At 34.9% G+C, this 20205-nt stretch overlaps 1 long non-coding RNA gene across 1 annotated transcript; it reads right to left on the minus strand.

Annotated features, from left to right (window-relative positions):
- Positions 1 to 5339: 5339 nt before the first annotated feature.
- Positions 5340 to 9288, minus strand: LOC132143047 (uncharacterized). Its single transcript, XR_009434166.1, has 3 exons — positions 9164 to 9288; positions 8955 to 9051; positions 5340 to 6561 (listed from the first exon to the last, which is right to left on the minus strand). It is a non-coding gene; the product is annotated as an uncharacterized LOC132143047 (long non-coding RNA).
- Between the last annotated feature and the right edge of the window lie 10917 nt (positions 9289 to 20205).

Genomic DNA, 20205 nt, shown 5'->3' on the forward strand with positions numbered 1-20205 from the left:
ATATCATAAAAATAAACCGTAGCAGCCGCGCTGCAGGAATCTCGAGTGAATACTAGCAAGTCATTTAAGTACAAGGCAGTAAGCTCATTGGCTGCATATGCAGCATGAACCAGTCAGCTTGTAAGTCATTTAACTCTCTGAATATCATCAGTTAAGTTAACACCCTGTCAGCCAGTGCCATTTAGAGTTTTATGACTGAACTATGTATTTTGCCAGGTGCAGGCCAAAAAAAAAAATTTGTCTTTAGATTTTTTTTTTAAATGGCCAAAGACTCAGCTGTTTGAATTGAGATAGGGAGGTCATTCCACCTTCTGGGCATAGTCCAGGAAAAAGTCAGAGAGAGTGATTTTGTACCTATTTGGGATGGCTCTACAAGGCATTGTTAACTTGCAGAACACAAGTTTCTGGATGGGCACATAGAGAGGCGCATGGGCGCAGTGCCAGTTATTGTCTTGTAGGCAAGCATCAGTACCTTGAATTTGATGCGAGCAGCTATTGGTAGCCAGTGTAAAATGATGAAGAGAGGTGTAACTTGAGGGGTTTTTTTTTTGGCTCATTAAAGACCACTCTTGCTTCTGCATTGTGGATCAGTTGCAGAGGCTTGATAGTATATATGGGAAGGCCCGCCAAGAGACCATTACAATAGTCCAGTCTGGAGAGAACAAGAACTTGGACAAGGAGGTGTGCAGCTTGCATTGATAGGAAGGGTCTAATCTTCCAAACGTTGTATAAGGCAAATCTGCAGGACCGGGCCATTTGTGGCAATATGGTCTGTGAAGCTTAACTGATCATTGATCACAACTCCAACGTTCCTGGCTGTCCTGGAAGGTTGACAAACCCAGCTGTATAGAGAAGTTGTAATGAAGTGCTGGTTGGAAGGTGATGGTCCTTCATCCAGCTAGAAATGTCTCTCAGACAGGCTGCAATGCAAACAGCTACCGTCGGATCATCTGATTGTCTACATCACTGTGTGGGAAGATTTGCATAACACTGCCCAAATGTTCATGCAAAGAAAGAAGGTGTAACTTTTTAACAACCGCCATGTTGTGGAGACGCTGTGTTTTGTTGTGAAAGCAAAACTACTTTAGTTTGGCCTTCCAAAAGAGGATGATATCCACTTCATCAAGTCGAGAGCTGATCCATGGTGGTCATCACGTGTCCTTCATCGAATCCGCCAGCCACACCATTCTCTAACCCGCTGTCCGTTCTTCAGTCCCGCAGTGTGTGATGCTGTGTGACGCATTTTATGGAGGACTGTTTCCTGATCCTGCAGAATAGCCTACAAAGGGGTCTGTGCTCAAAGGCTGTTGTATAAAGTGAGGCAGTCTGGCGCTTCTGACTCACAGCCTGTAAGTACAGGTATATGTTTTATATTTAAAGTATTTGCCATTGATTTAAACGCAAGTTTTGAGCAGTGTAGAGTAGTGCTTTGTAATTTCTCCAATCACAAATGCAGACATGGTTTTATGTTTACGCGGCATGATACAAAATGCGTAAAAGCACAGTATAAGTCATCATAATCAGTAATTATGTCCCCACTGGATGCAACAAATGCCTAGTTTGTAATAGGTTTTATTGGTTTTGTCTGGTCGTACAGGGAGACGGCATCACAGTATGTTAAGGGACAAGCGCAAGTGTGACTGAAGAAGAAATGACCTGAAGGAGGTGTGTGGGGATAGGAAGAAGTGGACAGGTAGTAGGATGATTGGAAAGGATAAGATTGGAAACGTCCATCTCTGAGAGTGGAAAGAAGGAGAGTGTATTTGTTGTTATGAGTTATCATTGGTTTGTGGTGACGGGAATTGGTCACTGATGTTTCTTGTTTTATTTATGAAAAATATTGCAATATTTTGCCATGCCTTACTGCACAAGAGCAAATATGAATTGAGCATGTGACGATATCTTAAAAAAAAAAAAAAGATATCGGTGATATCGGATTTGGCATTTCTAATTAATGTAGCCTATTCAATTATTATTATTATTATTATTATTATTATTATTATGGTAATTTTATTTCAAAATGTATAGGTCTACTACAATTAATTTGCTCTGCAATAATTTCATTGCGCATTACCGCTTAACTGAGGTGCGGATAATAAAAGATTAAATTAGATTACTCCTCACTGGAAAATATTTAAACATTTAGATATATTACACAATGTGTATAGGCCTATAATTAAAATTCTCAAACACCTAAAGTAGGCCTAGCCTATGTCCGAACACTTTAATAATCATTCATCAATGAAAAAAAAGACCTTTATTTCAGACAAGTAAAACAACTTGTTTAACACAAAATACTTAGTTTCTGTTGTTGTTGTTTTTTCACTATGGACTATATCATAGCTGATTAGAAAACATGGAAGTTTAAAAAAAATACATTCAGTAGTTGAAAATTGCTAAAACTAATTTTACTATAAATAATAAAAAGGCAAATCTAAGTTATCTATGAATATATAAATTACGATGATACGCATACGTATAACATGTTCAGTCTATAGGTGCGCAGGCATGTAGTGTTTCTTTACAAAGTGACATCGCCAACTACTGGCCTGGCATGCATAATACAGTGATTTTAGTCATTTTCATGGATCTGTGTAAATGGGGATAGGATAGGGAAAACTTTTCAAAAACACAAAGTAAAAACTTTTGTTTTTAGTACATCATTGTTGTGTACCATCTTAGTTGAGAGTCGCACAGAGAAGACAACATGGCTCATTTCATTCATAGTTTACATGCATTCACTTCACACTATTACTCATTATTGCATAGTAGCCTAATTTTAGAGGTTAATGTATAATATTGTTCCATACCCTTGCTCACCTGTTACCTAGAAAAATAATGAGGAGTGACTGTGTCTGCAATTACCTTATTCGGAAAGGTATAGACAATTAAATATCCTGTAGGTGGGTGCCAGTGTGTGGTTGGCACACACAATCTGTGTTACAACATTCTCTATTCACTTGTCATTTTTTTTTCCTGTATAACCAAGTCTTATTTGTACATAGTAGCCATGGAGAACATTTTTTGTTTGCGGTCTATACAGGAGGACATGACTCTTCACTGTTGTTTACAGAAGATAAAAAGGTTTCCGTGAGCACATTTGTTCAACCAAGGGTTATGGCAGGATTTCTTGTTTGTTTGTTTTCGATTTGTACTCTTTGTCTTTGGAAGCACTGGTTTGTGTTTGTCTTTGTATTAGAGTTTGTGTGTGTGATAGTATGTATAGTTACTTGTCCATAAAGAGATTAGTCTGTGTGTGTGTGTGTGTGTGTCTCTGTGACAAGGTTCCAACAGCTGCAGCCATCTTTTCCTTGTACCCTTCTCTCTCCTACAATCAATGCAGCTCCTGTCTTAGCCTTCACCTCCAAGAACACACATTAATTTCACACACATATACACCCTGGAACAAACCGCTGACTTTTCTGCAGAGCCACAGCACACACACATAATTTATGATCTGATGTGATAGATGGATCAATAGTTTAATATCAGTGTTTGTGGAGTGCAGTGCCTCTGTCTATCAGATATCCAGACAGGCTACTAAATGTGCACACACGCAGAAGAAGTACTTATACACGCACATTTGAGTGCCATCTGCTTGGTGGACAGACCGTTGCAAAAAATCATTGACACTCACTGACCCTCGAACATGACAACCATATGAGCAGCCCAGCAGTTGGCTTTTGCTGCAACAGAGCTATGCTAGATGCCTGACCCAAAAAAAGAGAAAGAAATCTGTCTAGAGACAGAGCTCTTTGAAGACCACTAACCAAACAGAATGTGATCTCAGACATGGTTACTAGTCATTCATTAAGCAGAAACAGATGCTCCAGACTTTCATCACTGATGACTTCTGATTATGTGACATAACCAGATGACACAATTAGTTAAGTGGGATGTCACATTTGAAAGGCAAAATCAGTTCATGAGTCACAACAGATTTTTTTTTTTTTTTGCATATGGGTTAGAAGAGTTACGTGTGAACTCGAAACTCCTCTAGTAAAAATGGATCAATGTCCAAGAAGATAAATTTATTTTAAAAAGTGCAATGTCAAAAAAAATATGCAAGAATCAATCATGCTCATGATGATCCAACCCCATATTAATTTCTTTCTTACATAGAGCACCAATGCAAAACCTTAAAAGGGGGGGGGGGGGGGGCACACTGGTCACTCTATTCCAAGAAGTAACAATGAATGGGAACTGGAACTTGGAAAAACACAATGAAAGTAATGCAAAAGCAGTCCATAAGATCCATGTGCTATACTGCAAGACAGAAATTTTATTGCTGGCTGACCTGTAAAGTGATATGCAGAATTTGATTTACCACAGAAGTCAAAGCTGGAAATGACATCACACCCAAGTGGATGTAATGGAGTTCATTCATGTTGACATTAGCAGTGTTAGCAAAAACTGAGCATTACACCACATTTTGTAACCGTAGAAACTCACATACACTATAGCATCTTGTTCACAAATAGATGTTGGCCAGTAATGAGTGCAGGACTCAATAATGACTTGGGAATATAACATACTGTAAGTTTTATAAATATTCTACTTACTCTTCACATAGGGAGTAGCCATCTTGAATTCTTAACTTGGGTTTGAACAAGGCGAACCGAGGTCCCAAGAAGAAACTCCGACTTGTGTGAGTGTTCCATTCGAAAACCCCATCATGGAGCTCTGAATTTCCTACCTCTGATGACAAATCAAATGCAGCAATAGTTCACCTAAAAATTAAACAAAAATTCTGTCATAATTTACTGAATTTCATGGTGTTCCAAACCTGTATGACTCTCTATATTCTGTAAAACACAAAAGACAATATTGTGACTTTTATTTAATGGACACAAACACGCATACACACACACACACACAAATTATCCATAATATAACAGAAATTATAAAACAGAATTTAATTTTTTTTTATTTTTTGTTTTGTTTTTCTTTGATTTATTTTCTTACCCTCTGGCAAATGTTTTCTTGTTTTCAAAATAAACGGCGCTAATTATTGGTACATTTATGCTTAAAACAAGATTGTAAAGCAACATTTGCAATTGGGTTAAATAAACTCCAGATTGTAATTATATTATTGTGTTCTCAGAAAAGAAGTCTTAATATGTAATTTTGCTTGCTGAAGTATTTACTCTTTTTTTCTCATTTGAAGCTGATTAGATACATTTACTGCCAAACAAGACTAAAAATACTGATAAATTAAATGTAAGTCTAAGTCCAACTATTTACACTTGTTGGCTGAAGCTATTTACACTAACTCCACCTAGCTAGTCAACACTACGCTGTAAAAAAAATTTTTGTTGACTTAACTCATTATTTTTTGTTATCTTTTTGCATTGTTTTTTTTTTGAGTTAAACTAACTTATTTGGAAAAGTGTATCTGACAAATTTGGAAAGGTTGACCTGACAAGTTATAAAGTACAATGAACTGATTTAATTTAGTTAAGTAAACTTAGAACTTAAGTTCAGCCAACTAAAGTTAAGTCATCTAAACTACACCCAGTAAGTTCAGCCAACTAAAGCTGTGTTTTCTAAACTACATCCAGTAAGTTCAGCCAACTAAAGCTGTGTTTTCTAAACTACACCCAGTAAGTTCAGCCAACTAAAGTGGTGTTATGAAACTTTAAAACCTGCAGAAGTACCAAATAATGAATTACTACTTGGAACATTAATTTGTAAAATACATTTCATTAAAACAAATGTATGGCAAATTACCGATCACAAATATAATTTTCAACAAAATGTATTGCAATAAACTCCTAAGAACACCAACCTCATTGAAAGGTGTTTTACACCTGTCTCAATGCACGTTTTTTGGATTAATCTGTTATATAACATTAAACAAGATCACCCCACAGCATTCAATATAGAAACATCCTTCGTTCCAAAAGAAAATGTTTAAACATTGTTAAACGCATTATAGATCTATGAATTGGCTTAAATGCTTTTTTAATATAAACTAAGTTATCAATTATTTATGCTCTCAAGCCTCAACAAATTCATCAATTAAACTAAACACTTTAAAATGGCATTCCCATATAGATTCATATAGAAATATCCTGTTCACAACATTCGTTTCAAAAAGAAACTCTGAAAAGCATTAAGACATTAAAAGACGTATGAATTGGTTTCATACCACTTTAATCTAAACTTAGCTGATGCTTTAACAAATTCATCAATTAAACTAAAAAAAAAAAAAAAGGAAATAGCAATGGTTGCAGGCACTTCACCGCATTAGTTTGTTTTTAGTCCATGAACTTTTGCGGAGCACCTTTCCCCATCAATGTTCATGAAGATCCACTGGATCACATCAAAGGTGTATCGCAGCTCTTTGGGATAGTTGATGTTTAAAGTGTAAAGCAGTCCAAACAATGTGACGAAGGCATTTGGAATGTCTTGGAGATACACAATGAAAATTTCCCCTTCCAGTATCACAGCCATATTCACAAAGTCGTCTGGGAAGGCACAATCTTGTCTGGTGTCCTCGCTGATTGACAAGATGCCCAACTTGACACTCTGAACAACATTGATCTCATTGTCAGTCGGCTGAAAAAAAGAGAGAGAAAGATTAAAGATTTAGCGGTCGACTTGAACTTTCATTACCACATTAAACATACATTTTAAATGCCGTAAATACCGGTTTACATTTTGGTAGTGTATTTTTTTTACAGTATATGCCAATAAAATGTTTGTCTATGCCATTCTAATTTTTACAATTAGAGCTATTCAAGTAATCTGATGAATATTCTTTTACTTTTTATAAAAAAAAAATAAAAAAAAAACAGAAATTTCAAAAGGAGCTGTGCACTATGCACAATCAGCTGTGTTTTTAAATTCAGAACATTGGTATGTTTAAATAACAATGATGTACTAAAAACAGACAACAACGTTGTCAAAATGATCCCCCTTCACGGATCTGCAAAAACGTCAGTAGATGGCGATGTCACTTAATCAAAAACCACCTTCACATACACGCATTACGTTACCATTTTCAGATTGATTTTTTTTGTTTGTTTGTTTACATGAGACGGTAACAACATAATTTTTTTTTACTTTAAGTTTTCAGCCCCCAAGTTTTAGAATAGAAGTTATTGATAAAGGATTATTTGCTTGTGAAAATGTTAGTATGCAGTTTTCATATTCAAATTCATTTGTACACATACTTGTTGAATGAGATCCAGTTTGCTTGGTACTTTTTTGTCTTCATTGACAGCTAAATGATTTGAAACAATAGTAATTTTTGCAAATTCAGAACAATTCAACACAATTCACAATTAAAATCTATTATTCACAATTAATGATTTGATTCTGAATTTTAAATTTGTAATATTGGGAAATGAGTTCGGATGTACTGATCAGTCACATAACAAATTGTAAAACCAACATGAAAATTAATTGTAATATTCCTGAAATAATCGTGCTGTGATATTTTTGCTATATCACACGACAGCCTCTAGTTGAAAGATAAAATGATATAGCAAGACAATACATTTTAACAGGCATAATTAAGCATAAAATAACTGAAGGAAAGCCAAATAATGATTCACATTCTTATGATTTCAATGAATATACAGGCATCTATAATCAGTATCACCAAAATATAAAAAGCACCAAATAAAAGCATCACTATCACACTAAAGTGATATTGCTGCATCCTTATTCCAGTGTTAACATAGTAGGGTCATACCAGTTTAACATAGTAGGGTCATACCAGTTCTTGTTTAAAAAAAAAAAAAATATGTCGAACCATTAAATTCTCCACATGCTCAAAAGAAAGTGGACAAAACAGTCGCTCTTTGCAAACTTTGCTAAATGTGAGTGTCGTATGCTCTAATATGACCAGTCCTTTACGGAGTAATCACCCAGGTGTTGACAGCACACAATCACAGGTGAGACTTGAACAGCACACATTGCTATCAGTGTTTAAACTAAACTCCGTTGCGTATGTTTTTAAGCATTGGCAATTTAAACATTTAAATCAAGAATAAGTGAATGAGAATTTATGTGAGCTGCATGAAGTGCCCATTCAGTCAGTGGCCAAACACGGACATTGCATATTGCATAGATTAAATATAGATTAATCCTTATTTAAGCACAGACCAAACAGCAAACTCTCCGAGTGATTTTGAGTGCAGTTTAGCTGCTGTCAATTTACGTTTGTGGTTTTAGGGAGGAAGTAATGCAACAGCGGCACAATGACCGTTCTACCTCGTTTATCTTGCTTTCATCGTTGGAAGCCAAAAACTAATTGTACATCTCTATTATTATCTTTAATTACTGCCTTATATATATTTTTTTTTTACTTTCAAATGCAGGGAGACCCTTAAACTTCAGACAACAGTGTTGTGTTCTCAAATAACACACACAGGCATCACTGAAACAGACAGTTTGATACATACTGGCTGATCGTGCTAAATAAGCTCTAACTTTAATAATGTTCGACCAAGGGAAAAAAAATTCTGGGGGGTCGTTCTGGGTAAATCATTCCTTTAAGTTACCCATATCTCAAATAGATTTTAAGAATTGCCAAAGACTGCTGTGAAAACTCACCTGTATCTGATGCTCTGCAACTGAGATGAAGTGAAGGAGGAAAAAAAAAAGTTTGGTGAACAAGCTTTTAGTCAACTTGACAGGACCTGTGAGTCAACATGAGAAAGTACAATGAGCGAATCTTCTATGTCCATAAATACACTCAATAATCGTAGATTCGTGACAACATCGTGTGTAATTCTTCACATTATTAAGATTTCTTAAAACAAGAACAAAAGCGCGGCGAAATGGCTCAACGCCGCGCAGGATCCAAACTCCGAATAGTAATAACGAAAACCGTGACATTTCAAACCACAGATATATTAATTGTCATTTATATCACCCATATCGATTAAATTTGACATTTAACGTTACTTTTTTTTAATTCAAATATTGTGGTGAAAACTTACCTATATCTGGCTCTGTGAAGTGACGGTAAAAAGGTGAGGTAAAAATCCGGTTTGGTTCAGTTGGTGAACGAACAGCTTTTAATCAACTTGACTGAACCTGTGAGTCAACAACACGAAGTACAATGAGCGAGTCTTCTATGTCCAAAACGCTTATTATGAACTAAACACTTAAAACAATCCACTAGCACAATATAAAATGTCACACTTACTCTGTATCACTCTATTTCTTCTGAGACACGTGTGGTCCAACATGGAAAATCCAGTTTCCACTGGCTTCTCTCGAAAATTCTCAGAGGAAAAAAATAGGTGCGTTCGACTTGAAGCATGTATGACATCAAAGTACCGCGAGAGTGATAAGAGAGCACACGGATCCAATGCATTCGATTTTGAATCGCTCTTGTGGTACTTTGATGTCATACAGTGATCATTCTGTGCAGCTGCTTCAGGTCTAACGCGCCTATTGATTCAACAAATCATCTTGAGCGGCTCATTTTTATGAATCGCTCAATTCCGCCAATGATAAATTGGAATCTGACCATGAATAAAAACTGAAACAATTAGACAAATTGTAGGTGTAATTTAATTAATCTGTGCTCATAACTGTAAATTACAGGAACGTTTTAATGTACACACTAAAATAAAATACATTGTAATTAATTAATTAATTAATTTATATATATATATATATATATATATATATATATATATATATATATATATATATATACACACCACAGTAGTGATAACTACAAGACAACCATTGACATTGGCTTGAGAAAACCGGAGCAGAAAGTTTGAAGTTTGAAGATTTATGTTTAAAGCGGTTTTAAAAGCTTGGAATTCAGGGTTTAAGATCATGCAATTTACCAGACAGCAATTAGAGAAGTAAATTAAGTTTAGTTTACTAAGTTTAGTTTACACAGTATATTAAGTTTACTGCAATTAAAGCATTAGAATTTATGTAAAAGCTTCTGCAAATTTTGTGTAGTTGTTTCAACTTACATTTATTAGTTAAAATAACAGTTATACTTGTTGACTCAACAGAAAATCTATTGCAGTTGTTTAAACATAAATTTTTGAGTTAAAATAACAATTTTGCTTGTTCATTCAACTTTCAGTTTAGTTGAGGACAAGAAAACTTAAAATTTCTTGTTGTCTGGACAATCTAGTTATCTCTACACAAAAAAACAAGTTGAAATAACTAAATTGCGTAAATATTTTTTACAGTGTACAGAAGACAGCCATCAGTTTCCAGCTCTAGAGGCGCAGATGGTAAAATGTATGATATGTACAGCACATTTTGAAGCAATCGACCTGGGTTCGAATCTGCCTTTTGGCGAACTTTTTTCAAATTTCAAATGAAATCAGAAAAGAATTCATTTTCAATGAAAATGAAGAATATAATCAAAGAGTTGAAAATAAAGTCTCGGGTAGGGTTATAATAGGTTTAGGAAGGGCTTTATTGTCCCAATAAGGTGGCATCCATTTATTAATTTGAATTGAAATTGAAATTTACACTCAATAAGTTAATACTGCATACTGTTTTACAATGTACTACAATAATGAGGTGCAGATAATTGCCACTATTTGCAATAAGCAGTAAAATTATAACATAGTGTAAATAGAATCTATAGCTATTTGCACTTAGTGTAAATAGCATATCACTAAAAAAATGCTGGTATCTGCACTTAGTCTAAATAGCCTCTATTACTATTTACACTTAGTGCGAAAAACTGCTGCCTAAATAAAATAACTGTGTTGTAATACACTGTAGAGCATATTGTTAGGTTTTTACAGCACTCCCTTAAACCAGGCGAGAACTTTATCTCATATGCGGCTTATCTGTCTTGTTGTTTAATGTTTTGTTTAGTATGTTTTACAGCCAATCGGATCCCAGCCTCATCCGGGATATTGATTGCTTGCGTGCCCTTATCCTCCAAGGCTGTTCCTTTAATAGACTACAGAGGGCTTGTAAATATTATTGCTTACGTGTGCCCAGCGCACAACAAATGCAATCACAGTTTTATGACAAATATAAACACCAGTGAGCCAGTAGATCAAGAGTTATCTGAGGTAAGCTTAAAAGAGAGATTTTATTATAATTTTTAATTTCTTGTTTTCTTTCTTAGTTTTCATCTAAGCAGGTTCATTTGAACCTGAGAGCGTCTTCACTGAGAGACATTTTCTTAGAGCAGCTCAATTTCAATTGAATGAAAATAGTAGGGATAGTTTTTTCAATTTTTTTATATTATACAGTTTCAGTGAATGCCAGGTGAACTGCATTTATAATTGGTGTTGCTGATTTAATAATAAATGATTTGTTTTTAATATTTTAGTAATTAGCTGTAATGTCAGACATTGCATCTATATCAAACATTAGTAGACAATGTACTACCTCTACAGTAATACTTGCACTGCTCTTTATGAATTGCATCTGACATTGCATCCTCAGCTGGGGGATGTCAAAGGCTAAGCACTTGAAAGCATGTTGTGCCTCTCCTATGGTTCCCTGTTACATTTTTTTCCACATTGCACATTTTCTACCCATCTCATTCTTTCTCTTCCATCTGCTTGCTCTCACTCTGTGGGAATGGCTGTCAGCGAAGCTCGCAGACAAGTTTGGGAAGTGTGTGTTCACAGTTAAAGTGGGTTAAATTACTGCAGGTGTCAGTTCGAACTGTACATTCTCATAGTAATAGCTCAGATTATATAGGGCCCATCTAGGTAAAATGACACGGTTTAACTTCACGTTTTACAGTTAATATGCAAGAAAAAAAAAAAAAAAAAAACAGTGCATTTAGACTACACGGTCTACTAAAAAGAGGACCCCTCAGATTTTGGAGGCATGTGGAATTTGAATGCAAAAGAGTACTTGCATCTTTGATGAAAAAGTTTAAAATCATCCCTCAAGTCAGTCCCACTTTATATTAATTACATTTAAATTAATAATTTGATACAGTGCAGTAATTGTGTACATTCATACGTTTTTACATTGTAATTATATTTATAAGACCTGCATGTAATTACATCTGTACTTAGGTTCTGTAATTACATTCATAATTACACTGTTGACCCAATCCTTTACACTGTAACTCACAGTTTAACCCACCTTTAAACCTATACCCAACCTTACCCGTATCCCACCTCAATAGCAGCAAAAGTGTTTTGAAATACAATATGAATGCATTAATTGCACTGCACTTATTTTTGGATGATTTTTGAGTACACAGTAGTTAAGACCACTTAATACAAAGTGGGAGTTTTTTATTTTATTTTAGAGTTGTTATTTTCCATAGTATGAATATGTATGATTACTACTGGCTGTCATGTTCATTTTGGTGACACTTTTGCATGGTTTATTAAAAATATATTATACATTAAGTCAGAATTTTAACTCATATGTCCCCGTGTGTTAAACAAGCCTTTTCTACTAGACATTTTCATCTTGTGCTTACGTATAGAAAAACTTGTAAGTTGTAAAAGGAGTTATTTTTTTCATCTAGGATTCAGGAAGTGATCCAGGACCGGAACTGCCATATCCTTCCAAAAAAAAAATAGCTGCAAGATGCCCATAAATAGATAATGTTGTGTAATATACATTTTTATTAAAATATTTAGACCTGACCCACAGCAAATTGTAATCACATGGGAACCATTAGGGCAAAAGGTCAAACCCACTGAAAACATGAAACTTACATTCTCTAATACCAATGGGGGGAGTAGCATCAATAAAATACTACAATTTCATTTATATTCATCGGCATGAAATGAGGCAGTAATTGTTGCCAGAATACCTCATCCCATTCTGGCAAAATAGTCCCCTATTAGAGCAAGGAACCATGCATGACCAGTGGCTCTGCCATTATGATGCAAATGGCAGAATGAAAGAATCATTCAAACACATTCTAAAGTGAATTTGCAATATTCTATAATATTGCTTTTCAGTTCTGAAATCATTACCCATGGTTCCATTGTCTCTTCACTTGAGGTGAACTGATAGGGGACAAAATTGACTGTGACACTTCTGATGATGCGGCTGGGTTGGAAACACAACTGTCAATCAATCAGAGAAACAGTTAGGCAAATGAGGTACTGAAAAACAAACATACATATTTAAATAAATAATAATGAATCATTTTCAACCATGAGCTCTATTTATAGTCTGCACAAGTTGAAACCATAATCGACAGTGACTGCAAACTGCATTTTGGATATTTTGATAATTAAACCAGCTTCTATTTTTGCAACCACTTATAATTATACAAACACAGCAATTCAAATCTCAGTGAACAATCATCCAAATTGTCCCATTACCAGTCCTTGAAAAGTCAGAAGAAAGGTGCTGTTCGAAAGCCCTTTGAAAGGTGCTGCTTTGTTGTAGTATGTCTCAGACATATGGTATACTGAAAATATGACAATCAAATGAGGGGTTTACAGTTTAAACTAAAGCATATGCAACATGTTACCTTACACTAATATCAAAAAACGAAGACCACAATGTAGTGTCTTTATTACAGTAACAAACTATTATTATTAAGTCATCTTTTCTGACCGTCAGGTGACAATTACTGCAAACACAGCAAGAAAGTATCTTTTGCAAAACACTAACTGTAAAAAAAGCTATTATTTTAATAACACACACACAAATAATCTTGTTCTCTCTCTTTTGTTTTCTGCATCTGCTCTAGCTTGTATAATAATCTAGCTAATACTTGAAACTTGGCATTGTGTACAGCAAATATTCTTGGCTGTAATGATAAATTGCTTGCAGTGTTCCTCGTTTGTAATTCGCTTTGGATAAAGGCAACTACTAAATTAATAAATGTGAAATGTAATGTAAATGATGACAGCAGTCACAAGGTACACCTTTAATTTAAAAGAGCTTAATGCTTTTAAAAAAAACTTGCTCATAGATCTTCATGTCAAGTAATTTCCATTCAGATGAGATCAATAGTGATAATGTCTAAGTGGGTGAGCTATTTACTTTTAGTTAGTCTGCCCATTTTCATCAGTTTGACTTACTCAGGCAAAACAGCTGTGAACATTATAGTCGGTCAGTGTCGCATTGACTAATCAGCCAATCACAGCAATGTGGAGGCACTGCCTCCTCACAACTGATGTTATGATGAAAAATATGTGCTTCACTTTTTGGTGAAAAAGCCTATGTTGTGTTAAATGTTTATGCATGCTTCAAAATAGTACTACCATCCCTTCTAAATGCACTTCAGAAGCACTGAGTTGAATTTTGAATTTTCAAAAGAGCAACCTTAGAAGGTTAATCATATGAACCTTACAAAGTCAAATTCAGGACACATAGGCCCTCAGACTTACGTTAAAATAGCATACTGAAACTAAAGCCTGAGGGATAAACTCACAACCCACTTGCTCTCAAGTTAAAGACACAATTTAGTGAAACTGAATAGGAGTATGATAAGGTTATTCAGGGTTAATTTGAAGCCATTTCCTCTTATCTTTTGTTCTGATCTCAGGCTTATAGTTATGGAAAGTGTAACTTTTCACTTATGGACATGTTGTGTTCCCAAAATGACTGCCTGGTATCATCTCATAAATGAGGTTTGTCTTCGGGTGGGGGACCAGGATTATGACAGCATGAATCTGTCCTCAGTCCAATGTACTTTAAAAGGACATCTCACACTAAGTGACAAATGAGGGTAGGCTCTCAAAGCAGGGTTTAAACAGCATCACAAAAGGAGGAGAAACATCTATCAAATCCTGGCTCAACGTTGGAACTCATCGACAGTGATGGAGAAGACGAGTTAGACTATCGTCAAGGGTGAGAAATTTCCTCGTCTTTTTCAGAGCAACAAAAATGCTGATTAGAAGAGATGAGACTATATAAGATGAGAGAAGACAGTGTAGGAACTAGAAGGAAAATACTGATTTGAATTACTGATCATTAAAAAAAAATAGACAGATAAAAGGAGCATGACAGGCACAAATCAGAGAGCTGCATCACAATGTCTTACAAGACAAAAGACAAACAGGCAAAGACAGCAAAAGGGAGGGAAAAGGAGTAAGTGTAGGGGTAAAAAGAAAGATGATTCATGCTGAGTATGCTGACATTTGAGAAAGCTGGAGATGAAGACACATCACAGGGAGTAAAATACAGCTTGACGTTTAAACTGATCACTTTTCATATGTTCTGCTTGGCAGGTCTGTCACATTAAATATGACGTGACGTGGACAAGTATGGTGACCAATACTCAGAATTAGTGCTCTGCATTAATCCCATTTATTAAAAAATATGACTGTCAAATAAGTCAGTAACGTAATAAAAGGGAACATTTCGAAGAAAACCAGCATATTTTCCTAAAATAAGTAAAAATGTAAACAATTCTAATGCCTGTATATTATTAGGATATAATCAATTTAAGGAAAAAAATAGGCTATGGCCTTAAATGTCAAATACATATACATGTATACATGTACATTTCATTAAGGACACACTATTATCCTAAGTAATTTACAATTGAGAAATACAGCAAGAAAACCAACATATTTCCAACAATTTCTTTAAATTAAATTACATTTTAAAATATTCCGTGATCTATAATTAGGAAAAAATCTGTTTCAGAGAAATAATGATGCTTTAAATTCCATGGCCCTCATTTATCAACAGTGCATATGCACAAATGTGTGCGTAACAGTGGCGTAGCCAGGGGAGGGAGCATGGGGGCACTGGCCCCTCCTGAAAACTGATTGGCCCCCCAGTGTGCCCCCACCCTTCTACTTGTCTGTCACTCACAAATTCAAATCGTAATCTTTCCGTTTAGTAAATAACATTGCGTCGCAATGCTTCTCAACGAGGACCAAGAATAGCGAGCTGCTGTTTTCCAACCAAAAAAATTACACGGTAAGTTGATCTATTTTATATAGCTTATGTTTTTCGATTAGCGAGTTGTTGCAGTGCAACAAGTGTTTGGTACTAACGTTAACGTCTTTCGGTGTTAGACAGACCAGGTTCGATGACGAAGTTATCTCCTAGAGCAGACCAAGATGCTAATCATTATATTTACTATGCTCCTCTGATGCTGAATGTAAAAGGGGTTTACTGCGTTACGATTTAATTATTTTTCGGCCGAACGCGCTGATATTAGGCAACAACGCAATTTAAAGCAATGGTTTAAAAAAGTATAATTGCAATTATAATAAATTCATTATTGAATCATGCAGTCGATTAGCGACTTTTTTCACTTAAGTGAGGTGACGAAACAAATCGTATGATGTTTATCTAACGCTCCACACTTGAGACTTTTTTTTACAGTCTATGGGTGAAACACATGCAAGAACATCGTTTTTTTTTACTGGTCGATTTTGAGATTTGGGGCTTTTTGTCTTCAATAACATGTCTTCTTTCAGACTTGTGGTGAAAAAAAAGTCCAAAATACACATATAGGTCTTTATTTTACTACACCTTTAGTCTATTTGCGTCTGTAGATTTCTCATAAATTCAGTTGGCGTTCTAAATCACCATGGTGCTCCACGATTGCTGTCTGCACCTTGGAAAAAAATCGCAGAATTGTACTTTTTTTAAATGAACCAGATACATAAACCCATTATAAGCCACATTTTACATAGAAAATGAACTACATCCACTGTATTTAGTCTGCAGGACAGTGGTTTTGTTGTTGTTTATTTGTTTGGTCAGTATTAACAGTTGTTTGGCTAAAATAAATTGTATGTAATTTCTATAACTTGATGTTTACTTGCTATACAATATATTGTAGTTTTCTTGAATTTTGTGTCAATCAAAGTAAATAAAATGAGTCTCAAATTCGGCGTGTACTGTGTTTTCACAGAAGTTATTGACAAAACATCATTTAATGACACCCAGAAACATTCTCAAATAAAAAAAGCATACATAAATATTTAATGCATATCTGATCTGATTAGTGAGAGCACAGAATGGCTTCTCAGTTGGTATCACTTTCTTTGCCATGATTTCGGTGAGGACATTATGCACTATGTAACCATATATGGTTTATTTGAGGCATTTCTGAATGCAGATGACCATAAGCGTGAATGAGCATGGTGCTTAAGAACATGTGGGATTTATCAACAATGTTTACTTACTGGTGTGCGTAATAACTGCGTCTGCACATTTGAAAAATATGTTGTTGATGTTTTTTATTTTTATTTTATTTATTTTTTTTATACTTACATTCTAAATTTCGTAGGACAACATAAAATCTTTCTATGCATTGTTGATAAATGAGGACCCATGCCTGTCTGTTATTAGGATACAATCTATTTCATTCCCATTTACATGGGAAGAAATAAATTGTTACATACCAATGATGAATGCAACAAAACAGAATTTCTGAAATATTTTTTTTTTAAATGCCGATCTATAATTATGACACAATCTATTTCAGAGAAATGACGAAGCCTTTCAATCTATTATATCTATTTCAGGAAAATGTACCTTAAATGGCAAGTAAAAAAAATAAGTGATTACATTTAAATTTCACCAAGGGCATGCTGTTGTCCTAAGTAACTTACAAATTAGGAATACAACAAAAATAACAGAGAAATGATGATGCTTTAAATAGCAAGTACATTGTGATACACATGCATTTACTTGTTTAGTGGATCATTTTGTAAGTGACTTACAAAAGAGGAACACAGCAAGCAATTCATCTTAAGGAGGGAATAACAAAAGTTTCAAACACAGAGCAAAGCTCAAATGGGGAGGGATATAAAAAATTGTGAAAGGACAGAAGAAGAAAAATCTTTCTATTTCTTTTTATGTCAGCAGGATGCAGATAAGATTGGTTGGTTTACATGCCAGTCACATGGTCTCTTCCTGTCTAAATGGGCATTCTTTGGCTTGTATATAAGGTGCAGTGGGGACCAGACCTTATGCCGTTAAGTCAAAGAAACACTAGATGATATCAACATCAACAATCCATGTAAATAAGGAGACAGTTAAAATCAGTCGTAAGCCAATCTAAAAACTTCATTTCTTTTAGAGATAAGAGACAGAAAGGAGACAAGGGATGCTGTTAGGCTGATGGAGGTCAAGAGATGGGTTGGAGGAGAGACAGAGATGGCAGAGATAACATCTGAACCTTTCAGCTGAGAGAGCCCAAAGGAAGGGTTGATAGAGGTGGTAAGATAAAATCAAACCTCCCTCGTGCCAACTACTAAAGGAGAGCAAAACAGAGTGTGTGTGAGAGAAATGGAAAGAGAGAGAAGGAGTAAGAGAGAGGGGTCATATTGAGCAGTCACCTCTCCTCTCCAGACACCTCTAGACTTTATCATCAGCCCATCTGAATAGCATGTGGTCAGCACAGAGAGAATGACCCACGACTCTAGTCTTATGAGACCACCTGAAAGTAAAAACAGACAATTCATTAACACACTTTAGCATACATTTATCCTTCTCTTTACCTGCACCTGACTTACCATGTGCTGTTCTTTTGTTTTAAATGATTTAAATACTTATGGAAAAATGTATTACTTTAAACATTAGGCAGCACAACTGTTTTTTAACGTCGATAATTATAATGACTTAAGCACCATGATTTCTGAAGGATTGTGTGACACTGAAAACTGGTAATGGCTGCTGAAATTCTGCTTTGCCATCATTGTAATAAATGTACATTTTAAAACATATTAAAATGAAAAAATAAATAAATTAAAACAGTAATTCTTCCACCAAACAATGTAATTGGCTCTATGCATGGGACACAGCCTACGTATTTTCAGTTAAATCTCAAGCCGTTTAAAAGCTTCAGGTCTACAGTATATTCAGCCGTAGCGTGAATGCATTACCAGCCGCAATCTTTTGTCAGTGTACGATTAATATAAACTAATATTTATAAATTGTATTTTTAGAATATAACACAGTAAGTATACCACAGTAATATAATACTAAACTTATTTAACGAAGAATTCCATAAAGTTTAAACATCCGTGAGGGTGGTTTGTCCTACTATTGCTGTGTCCCCTTTCATTCCAGCAATATCCCCTGGATGAAGAAAATTGCAATAAGTGGTTCTACATTAGATAAGACGTAATAATTTACTATGCCCATTGTGAACAGGGTCGATGTGGTTGCCCGTTTATTTAAAACCTCTTTGGTGGGTCTGGGCAATACGTGTTAACTAATTAAAAATAAGTACTTGTATGTCAATACACTACAACCATACATTTTTAAAGTAACCTTCAGGTTCAGTATAGACAAACTAGATTGCATTTAGATTTAGATTTAGATTTAGTGGTGTTAATATTCTGAAAACATGTCTCGAATCCCATCTTGATTTGTGATTTACACCCAATGGACTCTTGGAGACTTGGTGAACCTGCATGCCACAACATGGTTCGTGTGACCAGAGCAATGAATGAATTTTGAATAACAAGCAATGCAATGGTAAATATTTCTGACACAGAAAATAAATGTTTTTTATATTTATCTTTCTCTGTTGATGCACACATTACATACATTATATGTATCATAATTTAAAATGTATTTTGACAGTCTCATCGAAGACTTCTTCCTCATGGTCCACCTTCCAGTCGTTCATCCACAGAGAGATCTGGCCTTTCACACAACACTTCAACAATGTATTTTTATTTGTACAAACTCTTATATAAAATGTAAATTGAATGTAATGTAAATATATATAACTTCAATTCTGTTTCTTGCTCACCAGTGTAATCTAAACATATAAATATTATAAACATTGATACCATGTAAATATAAGTAACTTTGAAACAGTGTAATGGTTATATAAAATACTAACAGATTAAATACTAATAACTGTGATAGTGTAATGGTCTTTTTTTTAACATTTCTGCCACTTGAAGGACTCATAGGTCAGGCAGCTTGCTGGTAGCACCAAAGCATTCTCCTGAGAAAACAAAAAGCTATACTGTAGGGTAAATTGACCATTAAAAAAATGTTGCATACATTATGAACAGTACCATAACTCCAATATGATTGTGTTTTGTCTTTTTCTTGCAAGGCCTAATCATATAGGCAATTTTATATATTATGAATATAGCAAGATAAGAAAAGATAATGTAACAATATTAGACTGTGATACATTTATGGTCTACTCCTTCCTTGTCATCTCAGTGAGTTCTTCTTTCAGTCTTGCAAACTGGACCACCATCCCACTGACAGGCCCTGGCTTGACTCTCTACACATACCAATGGACATGTAAATATTATTAATCAAAGTTTATTCATTATATATGTAATTCATTAAAGTATTTGATCATTT

This window comes from Carassius carassius, chromosome 7 (assembly GCF_963082965.1).
Source record: "Carassius carassius chromosome 7, fCarCar2.1, whole genome shotgun sequence".
Lineage (NCBI taxonomy): Eukaryota > Metazoa > Chordata > Actinopteri > Cypriniformes > Cyprinidae > Carassius > Carassius carassius.